This window comes from Amblyomma mixtum, chromosome 10 (genome assembly GCF_055824585.1).
Source record: "Amblyomma mixtum isolate Tamu chromosome 10, ASM5582458v1, whole genome shotgun sequence".
Classification (NCBI taxonomy): domain Eukaryota; kingdom Metazoa; phylum Arthropoda; class Arachnida; order Ixodida; family Ixodidae; genus Amblyomma; species Amblyomma mixtum.
In genome coordinates this window covers 63904900-63917574 of record NC_143021.1, presented here as the reverse complement: position 1 = coordinate 63917574, position 12675 = coordinate 63904900, and the positions used below count along the sequence as shown (strand labels likewise).

Genomic DNA, 12675 nt, shown 5'->3' with positions numbered 1-12675 from the left:
AAGGGTGGAAAAGTGGGCACAAGTCGGAGCAAACCTGGGGCTATTATTGATACTGGCGGAATGTGGGCATACTATTGGCGCGAATTTCGGGCCATTATTGACAGATCGACTGAATGTGGGCATACTATTGGCGTGAGATTGGCTGAATATGGGCATAGTATTGGCACGAATGTCGGGCCATAATTAATAGATTGGCTGAACATGGGCATAGTCTTGGCACGAACGTTGGCCATTTGTGGATAGACTGGCTGAATGTTGGGTCAATGCTGGCAGCTAGACTGGCTGAGTATAGGCACAATCTTGGCATGAATGAAGGGCCATTGTTGGAAAAAGTCTCGGATTGCTCAAATGCCAGTGTAGGACCAATATTCATGCCAATTTCCGCCACTCTTTTGCCACTGTTGGACCAATCAATTTGTGCTGCTTGGGTTGCTGTCGAGGTTTGCACCCATGCGCTCAAAAGGGACGCAGCGCTACATGAAAGGACACCGATCGAAGTTCCTGACCTTAGCAAACTTCTGCAGTTCTTTCTGGCCAACCCGTACTTCTCGTTCGAGACGAATATCTTCAAACAGGTACATGGAACGGCGTTGGCAGCCACGATTTCAGTAACCGCAGCGAACTTAACAATGGAGTCGCTAGAGTCTCGCGCCCTCTCCAGCTTCGCTCGGCGCCCAAGTATCTTCTTTCGGTACGTGGACGACTGCTTCTGCGTCATTAAGGAATCCGCGGTGAGCGCATTCCTTCTGCGTCTGAAGAGCATAGAACCAGCCACACAGTTCACGAGAGAGGAAGACGTCGACGGCCGACTGCCATTCCTTGACACGCTGGTAAAACGAGACAAATCTAGACTTAGCTTCACTGTCTTAAGAAAGGATACGCACACAGGCAGGCACCTGAACTTCAGTTCAATGCACCCGGTTTGTCACAACAAATCCGTTTTTGCTTCTCTTGTAGGCCGGGCAGAAAAGTCTGCTCCACCCCGAAGCAGCGAGCGGCTGATTTGGCGACTACATGACGCGACCTGTTGTCCTCGGGCTATCCCAGTTCGTTTATTCGGACCATTGAAAATCGCATGGCGCAAAGAAGAAAAAGGGTCGCAATACCCTACGTACCCGGCATAAGCGAGAGCCTGTCCCGCATATTACGGTCCTGTGATGCCGACATCGCGCAGGTTTCTACACGCGGTAGTGAAAGTGAAAGATAAGCTGGAAAAAGACGAGTTCCCTGGCGTTGTCTACAGGATCCCTTGCACTGGCTGTGACCAAGCGTACATAGCTGACACGGGTGATTTTCACAGAAGATTGCAGCAGCACCACACTGATTTCAACAAGCGGCACGTGGCAAAAAGCGCACTAGCAGAATATGCTGTTTCCACGGGTCATGCCATCGACTGGGAAATGAAAAGAACAAGACGACAAGGCTTTTCCTGGAATTCATTCATATCCAAACCACGTCACACACGCTAATCGTTACGGATTAGCGTATGTGACGAAGGAAATCTGCCTCCGATATCAGCAACTTGCTGATATTAACAGAAACGTGGCTAACAAATGACATTAGTGATGGCGAGGTGCTTGCTGATCTGCCAAATTTTTCTCTCTTTCGTTCAGATCGTAAAAACGCACGTGGTGGTGGTGTTCTGATTGCGGCAAGTAACGACTTATCATGCACTGCTCTAAACATTTCATCCGACCTTGAATTAATTTGGCTTATCTGTCGATCCGCACCACATTCCGTGCTGCTGGGTGTCTGCTACAGGCCGCCACACAACACTCCCCATTTTTGCCGCCAGCTGAACGCAACCTTGTCTAAATTAACCTCGCGGTATCCCAACGCTCACATTCTCCTCTTCGGGGATTTTAATTACCCGACTATTAACTGGCATAACCCGGTGCACTCCATAGATAATCGAGCGGATACAAGAGAATTTCTTGATATCTGTTCGAATTTTAATCTTGCCCAACTTGTACTAGAACCTACGCGTGAAGTAAACGACACTGCAAATATTTTAGATTTAGTATTAACAAGCCATCCTGAAAGTTTCTCCTCCATGACTTACTTGCGGGAAATTAGTGACCATAAAGTCATCCACACAGTCTTTAATTTCAAACCAATTCCTCGCCACAGTCCGGGAAAGACAATCCGGCTGTACGATAAAGGCAACTATGAAGCAATAAATAGCGAGCTGCACGCCTTCTTTCCATCTTTTAACGCAACTTTTCAAAGCAGATCTATCCAGGAAAACTGGTCAATATTTAAACAAAAGCTTAACTCTCTGGCAGATAAATACATCCCGAAGACTACTTTTCATGACACTCGAAACCAGCCTTGGTTCACGAAGTCCCTGAAAAAACTCGAAAATAAAAAGAAACGCCTATTCCGCGCAGCTAAAGCCAATCACAGCACCTGCTCATGGGACAAATATTATGCCGCCGAGAGCTCGTATTTATCAGCTGTCAAAAACGCTAAGCAACACTTTTACCACGACGATTTGTCGAGAATCCTAAAAAGTAACACAAAAAAGTTCTGGCAAATTATAAACCCTACCAATACGCATTCAGTTACCCTGAATAAAGATTCAGGAGAGCCATTTAGCGATACTGAATGTGCTAATATCTTTTCAGTTGCTTTTTCCTCTGTCTTCACAAGCGAGCCTGATGAGCCCTTACCTATTCTGCCTACAACCATTCCGCACACCATGCCTGTAACCAATGTTTCTGCTAATGGAATAATGTCTTTAATAGATAAAATTAAACTTTCATCTGCAGCAGGCATTGACGAAATAAATTCTAAACTTTTAAAGAACACAAAGTGCATTTCTGCCGAATATTTATTGTTACTGTTTGCTCAGTCACTTTCCACAGGCACCATACCTGATGATTGGAAGAAGGGAAAGGTCGTTCCAGTCTACAAATCCGGTAACAAAAATTCACCTTTAAATTATCGTCCTATCTCGCTCACAAGTGTACCGTGTAAAATCATGGAGCATATCATCTACTCAGAAATCATGCAGTTCCTGGATGGTAACAAATTCTTTCACCCTGCACAACATGGATTTCGCAAAAACTATTCCTGTAACACACAATTAGCACTCTTTCTTCACGATGTGCATGCGAACCTCGACTTGAATATCCAGACTGACGCAATTTTTTTAGACTTTGCTAAAGCATTCGACAAAGTTCCCCACCGACGTTTGATGCTAAAACTATCGCAGCTGAACTTGCATCCTAACATCTTAAAATGGATTGAAGCATTTCTAACGTGTCGCTTTCAGTCAGTTGCTGTTAACATCCAGTCATCTCCTTCTGCCCCCGTAACCTCAGGCGTACCTCAGGGCTCTGTCCTAGGTCCTCTTTTCTTCTTAATATACATAAATGACTTGCCAGAACATCTATCATGCAATATCCGTTTATTCGCCGACGACTGCGTTATCTACCACTCAATAACTAACACTTCCGACCAAAAAGCCCTTCAGGATGATCTTAACCGCATTGAAAAATGGTGCGATGATTGGCTAATGACACTTAACCCTAACAAATGCAAGCTTATTTCGTTTCACCGCAGGCTTAATCCGTTGTCCTTTTCCTATAGAATTTCTAACAATCCAATAGAGCACATTCATTCATATAAATACTTAGGTATCACTGTGTGTCATGATCTAACTTGGCGGGAACATGTTACTAATGTTATTTCATCTGCAAACAGAACCCTTGGATATCTGAAGCGCCATTTACGTCACGCAACAAAAGAGGTAAAATTACCCGCTTACACATCATTGGTAAGACCAAAACTAGAATACGCATCCCCCATTTGGAGCCCCCATCAAGCATATCTAATCGATGCACTTGAAGCCGTGCAAAATCGCGCCGCCCGTTTCATTCACCCCCAATATTCATACGAAGTCAGTGTGTCATCCCTGAAATCACTGTCCAACTTACGAAGTCTTTCTTGCCGTCGTCGCGTCGCAACCCTATCTCTTTTTCATAAATTTTATTACAGCTCACTCGGCCATGAACCATACATCTGCGCACCTCCGCCGCGCATATCACATCGCACTGGTCACCCCCTTCAAGTTACTCGTCCACGTGCCCGTACCGTAACCTTTTCCACCTCCTTCTTTCCACGAGCCGTGTCAGACTGGAACGGCCTCTCCCACTCCGCTGCTGCTTTCACCTGCCCGTCACTCTTCAACGCCAACATTGAACTTCATATGTCATCGTGAAAAAATGTACCAATTTTTGATTAACCCACCCCTTATGTAATACCCCGAAAGGGGCCTTTAAGGTAAATAAATGAAATGAAATGAAAAAACAAGCGCTGTTACGTCACACCACGAAGCATTTAAAATAAACCCTCACTTCATTCTCCCTTTAATTGCGAACAAGGCTCCCGTAGAGGGGCCGAAACGTCTCTTTTTGTTCGTGTTTAACGATTGGTCGGCGCTTGTTATTTCCCGCCACTGATCACAGTGCAGCAGAGATATGATTGCAGTATTAGCCGCCGCGTTGCCTCAGTGGTTATGGCGCTCGGATGCTGATTCGAAAAACGCGGGTTCGGTCCCGGCCGTGGCGGTACAAATTTCTTCGATGGAGGCGAAATTCTAGGGGCCCGTGTACTGTGCGATGTCAGTCCAGCACGTTAAAGAACCCCAGGAGGTCAAAATTTCTGGAGACCTTCACTACAGCGTCCCTCATAGCCTGAGTTGCTTTTGGACGTTAAACCCCCATAAACCATGTTCGCGCTATTCAGGGATGCCGGCGGTACAGGAAGACTTCGCTTATTTCACTCCTGTCTCGTGTAACACGTCATCTTGTTTGACGGTTTATCTCATGTGGTGCCGCGTCCCGCTGGACGTCTGCACGCAAAGGACGACAATCTCGATTTTATTGACTAGTTTTGTTTTCACACCAGCCGAGATCAGGCGTTCAGCCTCAATTATGCATTATCCCTCTATAAAACAACGAGAGTTGACGTCGCACGGTCAGTTACCGGAGAGGCCAGGCTTTCACCATTGGTGAGACCTCCATGCGTACGCCGTGTTGCCCAGTGTGGCCACACTTCGTAGAGTCTACTGCCCTTATTATGACTCGCGAATTGCTTGACCCCAATTCTATTTTCACAATTTGACATACAAAGAAGGTTATTTTCTAATGAAGCGCCATCTCAAATAAAACAGCTTGTTAACAGCCTTATGCATGAAGCAGTTTTTTCTGTTACTGGAAGTGTGGATTTTGTTTAGTGTGTACGACTACATATTACGACCGTAAAATGTCTTGCACCTATATACTTTGTGTCCATTGCCATGTCTTGACGGATAGAGAGGAGATAGATAGGATAGGTAGCAATGAAGGCTTCCGGAACATAGTCTGTCTCCAGCGCTTTGCTACAGTGTACTCTTGTGAAGCCATTTTCTCCGTCAGATGCGTTTGCCTTTGATCTCTTCGAGCTGCTGTGGAATTGTATAGAAGAAATTTCATAGAAAAACAAATGCAAACCAGTCTTCAGGAACACCTGCGTTCTGAAGAGATGAAAGAGCAAAGAACCAAATAACGCGGCAAAGGAGCACGCGTTTATGGGGTCCAGTACACAACGGCGCGTGTTCTCAACAGATGTGCGTGACGTGAGTTGTTCATGTTTATCGCTTCGCCGCAGATATATAATCTGTGTTACAAGAAATAAACTTCCAGGTGTCAGTGTGCATTACGTGTGTCGTTCAAAAATTTTTCCCTCCCTGTCTCGGCGCTGAATGCAAAACTAATAAAATAAAAAAAAACCTGGATGTCGGGAGAACAAACTTCGAAGAACAAGCTTCGCCAAGCGTTCTTGCCAAGAGAACGAGCGTTTTAAGGCGGAAGCCTTTAATGCCTCATTGTTGTAAGCAGGAGTTGTCGACAGAAATGTCACGCTTTCCAATTCGTCGAAACGGTCGTGACGTCACAGTGTGTGAATTTCAAACGGGGCCAATAGTACTTTGGCTAGTAACCATGCAACCAATTAAGGAGATCGTATAGTGATGCTTGAAGTAAGAGGGACTTAATTTAGTTAATTACTTAATTACCCAATTATTATAATTAACTTGTATAGTCAGGCCTGATAAATAACTAAAACCGAGTAGGAAATTGGTCGAGTTCGGGAATCGAACCCCGGTCTCCGGAGTGCGAGACGAGCATGCTAACCACCACGCCATGCCAGTTCGCTGCTTTGGAATAAACAAAGGCGCGTCTAGTGACTACGGTGTCTTCGTTCACTCCCATCTTCCTCCCTTCCCGTTACGGCGAGGTTTAGGTGTCCACAAGATATGCGAGACAGATAGATTTCCTTTCCTCAAAAACCAATTTACCGACGAGCAAGGCGTAGAACCGAATGGGCGATGGCGTTGTACGGACTCCCTGGCAGCGTTGCTAGACGCTGTCGCGTTGCACTCTTAGAGGCGAAGCCTAACATCTTAACAACGCATCAGTGACACAAGCAGCAACACCGCGCTTAAGGCTTCCGCCTCACCGCACTCTAGGTCAACAAAGTGTCCCCTTGAATTATTTTTTGTTTAGCAGATGTGACGCCAGAGGAGCGTCTTGTTTTTTTGTTGTTTACCGACAAATAACCCTCAAAGCCATCAGTGCTCTCAAGCCCCTTCGCAGTGTGTCAGTGGTTAGTGTACTCGGATACGGCGCCAGAGTTCAAAGGTTTGAACTCGATCACGGCGGCCGCGTTTCGATTGAGGACAAACGAAAAGGCGCCTGTGTGCTGCGCGATGTCAGTGCACGTTAAAGATTCATATCATCATCATGAGCCTGACTACACCCACTGCAGGGCAAAGGCCTCTCCCATGTCTGTCTAATTAACCCTCTCCTATGCGAGCTGCAATCATCGTATCCCCTCAAACTTCTTAATCTAATCCGCCAACCTAACTGCCTGGCGCACCTTGTTACGCGTGCCTTGTCTTGGAATCCACTCCGTTGGCCTTAAGGAGCAGTGGTCATCTTGCCTTCGCATTGCATGCCCTGCCCAAGCCCAGGGTCCCCAGGTGGGTGAAATTAGTTCGGAGCCCTTTCTTCCTCCACCTTCCTTCCTCCCATTATGGCGCGGTTCGGGTGTCCACCGATATGCGAGACAATTACTGCGCCATTTCCTTTCCCCAAAAACCAATTTTCAATTTTCTCTGAAACCCAGACCGCCCAGGCTATTCCGAGCCGCCAAGCCCATGTGGATACCAGCATGGTTGGACACTTTCGAAAGCACCAAAGTTTCACCGCTAACTGCGGTGTCTTGCAGTTTTACACCATTAGCGGTGCCGAACTCAAATTGGAATCCTTTATTTACCGGAAGATATTCTGTCCTACTCAGCGAATAAAAAGCGAAATATTTTAACTTATATCATAAGCTCGCAATACGTACTCGTTAGTTGTTCGTTTCTTTATTTCCAGCACAAGCCTACCCTTACGCGACAAGTGCGATTATTTTTACACGTTTGGTGGTTGAAATAACTTTAGTACAATTCTTCACGATAGTTTCAGGATTTCTGCTACATGATATAATATGTGAAGACAGATGTAGAGCAAAAGTAGGTCATACGTGGACATAGACACTCCGAAGACCATTAGTTTTTTTTTCTTCTCTTTCTGTGCTTTACTCGGAAAAGGTGCAACTCCGAAACAAGCAAAAGACTACAAATCTCGGAGGCCCTAAACTCAAAGCGGAAATTTCTTACCGCCAGTAGACACGTGCAGCGTTTCGCCCGCCCCCCTCCCCACGTTTTGGGCATGTCTGTCCTTTTCAAAATGATAGAATCAACTTCTAGATTAACTTATAAGCATTTATCAGCAGCATGATGCTCATTTCGTTTCTACACGACTTACCGGAAACGTTTTAGCGAGCTTTTGATTCTGTATCATTGTGCAGTGTGCTCATCAAGCTTTCCAAGCCCGTGCTCACTATATAAAGAGGGCAAAGAGGGTAACGACACTGTGTGCTTTGCGCCTAAATGAGACGAATATTAGAGCAGAGTGACGCTGAGCCCTCGTACTGTGCGGCCTCACGACGCTTCATCGCAAAAATGGGACGGCCTCATCGTCTAAGGTCAGACGTTGTGACGGCAGCGAAGATAACTACAAAATAGCGGGCTTTAAAACTTTCAGGTAGCGATTGCAAGGTGCCCGCAAAACGAAAGACCTCGTGAATAACTAATACGTGCAGTCTGGTCGCCTTTGTGGGGAGCCCTCGAGCAGAGCTACGCCTCGACGCACCAGCCAGGTTCTAGAGGAAACGTTTGCGTGGAAGCAAAGGTACATAGACCTACAAGTCGCAGAGGCGCGAGCCCTTTTCCCGGAAGCCACGGATCGCTGGGGAATTGCAGTTTTTATCGTCTGATGCGCACTGCTCGAGCACTCTACACAGGGAAGACGCAGATCAGTTGTAAGGGTACGCTGAAGAGAAACGACACAAGGAAATCATGGAAAAGAAAGCGCAAGAACTGGACACACTCGTCATCACCGTATCTTTGGGCTGCTGCTCAAAATTCACTGCTCGCCCTGACACGCAACGTTACCTGTACATCTCCAGCGTAGCTGAAGACCCTCGAGATGCGTTTGGCCAGCTGGGACACTTGGGACGCCCGCGAAGACGCCGGCTGCGTGGGTGGCGATGGGCCGCACCAGTCGGGCTCGACGCGCGGAGCACGGTCGCAGCAAGGCCCAAGCACGCAGCCCGACAGGGGCCTCATGTCTACCAGGCTGAAGCGGCGCATCCGCCGGGACCAGCCGTCATCGCCGGGTGACGACATCGAACAGCCGATCAGCAAGCGGTGCACCGCCTCGTGGAACTGGAGCCGAACTTCCCCCGGCAATAGTCTTCCGGTGCCGAACACGAATAACTCAAGTTCTACACGGGCGTATCTGACGGCAGAGCTTCGCTGAGAAACACAGCAGCTTTCGCCAGTGTCTCTGAAGTCTCATTCAGCCATTCAGACGCATACGTTCCCACACTGCCGACAGAAACCAACGGCGCTTTTGTTTTCAATCCCAAGACGAAAAAAAAATCTTTATTTCGAAGCTGTCGTCGACAGCAGCGACATATCTTACTTGACGTCGCCACGGCTCCGAGAAAGACGGCAAGCTTTTCTGCACTTTGGCGAGCTCTTCGGTCTTCAAAAGAACGAGAAAATCCTGAGAACTATGTTCTCCTTAATAATGACCACTCCAGCCATTCGCAATGTTTTCGGCGTGGCACCCTCAATTGACATGAGGCGAAAAGAACGTGAGCAAGCCGCCATTCCGTGGAACTTTATGCTTCTGGAATCGTTTCGTTGCCGACATTGTCCCTTATATATACACTCATATAGATGCATGAGACACGTGACTAGTTTCGCATGCATGCTATCCTTTTTGAGACATCGTCCAACCGATTACGAATGAAAAAGGCACACGTCAGTTAGTTTATCGTGACGGCTTCTTTTTTTGCTTTAAAGGTTGCTTGGTAAGGAAATGATCGCACAGAGATCACAACAATTAAAATTTTTGCCCTCAGAGTTCTGTCGTTAAATCGATCAACCTACTGCAGTCCTCTCTTTTCATTTCTAGAGTTAGACATGAAGTCAGCACAACTCTGTCCTTTGTGCAATCCTACCTTTGCCAAGTATGCAAACGAAAACAACTCATACGTTTGATTTAGTCAGCAGACAAAAATTCCGCTACGCAATGTAGCCATCTAAATGGTTCGCATTCTAGAAGCAGTATTTTAAATACACGAATCAGCCAAAAATTAATGGAACAAAAGTTTAGAGATCCTGGACTACTCATTCTCACGTGTAACAACAAGCTCGACACAAAATGCTCTCTGTTTCATTGGAAGGTATTTCATAGTTTAGTAACTAGGTAGATATTTGCCCTGTATCACACGTCTGTCACAGGAAAATTGAAAATATAGCTCTCGATGACACTTCTAAAGGTTTTAAAACAAAGAAACCAGTTAAAATACGTTCGCCAGGATGATGTAAATACAGTGAAATTTGCACGCAGTGGCTTTGCGATTTAAAAAAAAAAGCCCATGAAAAGTAAGAGCTTCGGTAATGCCCTGGCCAAAATTGTCTCAAGGCCAGTCAGGAGCTCAACACATTCTCCAGCATCAAGGCTGATAACGCGTCTCCTAAGATGATGTCCTAAGCCTAAGCAGCATCTCAAGAAAGAGACGTGCGTCGCGGGCGTGCCGTTCCCGGCAAGGTCTCTGTCGGAAAGTGTTAGCACTGCGGCCACGACTTCGGTCCGCCACCCCAAATTTCCTTTATCACTTGCACCACTCGCACATCAGCAGTTAATCTGCTCCGAAAGCTTAAAGCAGGGCGCCATTTCAGGACCTCGAGCAGCATTGGAAGAAGCTTCCTTTTAAACAAGGAGACGGAAACGGAAAACTTGCCGGGGGCAGTTCTACAATTCAATTACGTCGCGAGATGAGATCTGGTCCGAAGTTTTCACCCATGCGCTCAGAACGTCCGTGCTCTTCGAGGTTTCTACCCCCGCCGGCAGTAGCACTTCGTTCCAACGAGGTCAGCTGCTAAATATAGTGGACACGTGCAGGTTGAAGCAATGGCATTAGTCAGACGAAGGATCTGCTAGCTGCATCGGGCTGACAATTCGTGCTCAGAAACGTGACCGTCCGCCGGAACGTTCGGCAACACGAGCGGCCCCCTTCGTAACGGCAGAGCTAACAGAGTGGAAAACCTGTCTGCGGCACGTGACCAAGCGCTTCTTCTAGAAAAACACATTCTGAAATGTGCGCTTCTCAGCGATAAGAGCTCTCTGAAATCGAAGGTCTTATTCTTGCTGATTGTCGAGCGCTCAAAAGGCACAGAGTGTGCACGTTTCGCTATGCCTTGGCGAGTAAATGAACATCATTGCCTAGTCTGGCGGTAACCTGTGCGAGAACAGCAATCAAAATATTCTGCATTATTTCCTACTACACTGCCAACTGAAGGGACGCCTGCATCTTATTAGAAGGCATCAGAGCGTTATTCGTTTTAAACCAGTGGCTTCAGTAACTGCGTACGTGCCACGTGAGTCCAGAGATTTTGCTAGGACCCTCTGCAACTTTCTCGAAGCTTTGAATATGTTCTGCGAGTACTGTCCAGCAGCACACTCCGCCTGAAGGCATAGAGCTTCGCAAGCATTTGATCCTTTCCTGTGGCGAAGGTAGAAGGCGTGTCTCACTAAGAACAGATCGCCCAGCTGGCGGCGTGGCTGAGCCTCCTAACTGCGCGCCTAGCTTGCGTCCGCACAGCCCTGACAACTGACGCCTGTTCTTGCCTAAAAGCTTTGTTTTCTGGCGAAAAAGGGCTATCGCTACGCTACAGAAAATCTGTTATCAAGGAGTCTTTTGGTCGTAATCATGGTAAGAGTGGGCGAAGGCAGACTGTGTCGTTGTTAGCCGACTAAAACTAGTTAAAGCCACAGACTAAATTGCATGGAAATCGGATCCCGCTAGAAATTCAAGGTATCTCTGTGCGCTATGTGAATTAGAACACAAAAAAGACAGATCGCAGCACTCCCCTGGGGGCCCCCTATCTTCGTCATTCATGTAGGCTTTCTGCATTATAGCACAAGGCGCGCGCCGTTTGGTCGGCGTGCTGCGGGGGTTATTTAAAATGAAATTCCGCATAGCCCATCATTGTTCCTCAAGGCGACAGCTATGGCAACGTTCCAGATCACAGAAATCCACCGGATGACCTCAAAAGCAACAGTAAGGGTTCTTGCATAGCACAGATGAGTTTTCTTGCTGGTCTTTGTGCGCGCACGAGAAGCACACAGGCACAAATTTTTTGCGCTCAATTTCTTCTTTTCAAAACTTGGACCTCTTGAGGGAGCAGTGGGGAGCGGCGGCATGGGTGTGCGTCATGCCTCGCGCGGCAGATAACAAATAATGTACAGGAGGACATCTCAGTAGGATCCCGTAGAGATTCAGCATCGTTCTGGACATAGCGGCACTGACAACTTGTCACTTCATCAAAGTTGGCGAGCACTTGATGCAAAAGGGATTCGAGCGTCTAATGTGAAGGCGTGCAAGCAGCCTCCACTTCTGCCCGCACGGCTTTTGCTCATCGCGCATCGTTCGACCGAGGCAGATCCGCGACTGAGGCAGCGCCTGCGAGCGTGTCATGATGCCCTTCCTTCCGCACACCGGCCGCGGGGAAGAACGAGGGCATGTTGGGAAGAGGATGAACCTTGACGCGACGCGGCGGGCGTCAGGAGGAGGAGGCGTAATCCAATCTGGCCGCGGCAATCCAATCCACAATGGGGATAAGGGGAGAAACCCTTCTTTTCTCCCTCAGCCGGGGAAGCAAGCAAGCCAGCGGCGGGGCTGCTCTGGACGTCGCTACCGCACAGCCCAGTGTCACCTTGTTGAACGCCAAGCGCTGCCGTCGGCCACACGTTCGCTGCCAGAAGCCGGCCTTTCCTAGGGAAACATCCTGCTCTGGACCACACGGTTTCCTCGCCGCCGCAGCTGCCGGCAGTGCCTCCGCTACCGATTGATCAGTTAGGGCTGCGGCAGCGAAGGCTCGAAACGAGGAGGCTGCGACGAGAGGAGAGGTGGATCGATCCGGGTTCCCGGTGCTGAAAGGGAAGGGGTGGCGGAAGAGGCGCGTCTGTTGCCAGAAACCGGCAGGCTCGCGTACGCGCGTGTGTG

At 47.9% G+C, this 12675-nt stretch overlaps 1 protein-coding gene across 1 annotated transcript in view; it reads right to left on the bottom strand.

Moving 5' to 3' along the window:
- Positions 1-8691, bottom strand: part of LOC149325953 (cGMP-dependent protein kinase, isozyme 1-like) — a 387178-nt gene extending 378487 nt beyond the window's left edge. Inside the window, exon 1 of the mRNA XM_089562935.1 lies at positions 8549-8691. The gene's annotated coding sequence lies outside the window, so the exon portion shown is untranslated. The remainder of the gene's footprint in view (positions 1-8548) is intronic.
- Positions 8692-12675: the final 3984 nt, after the last annotated feature.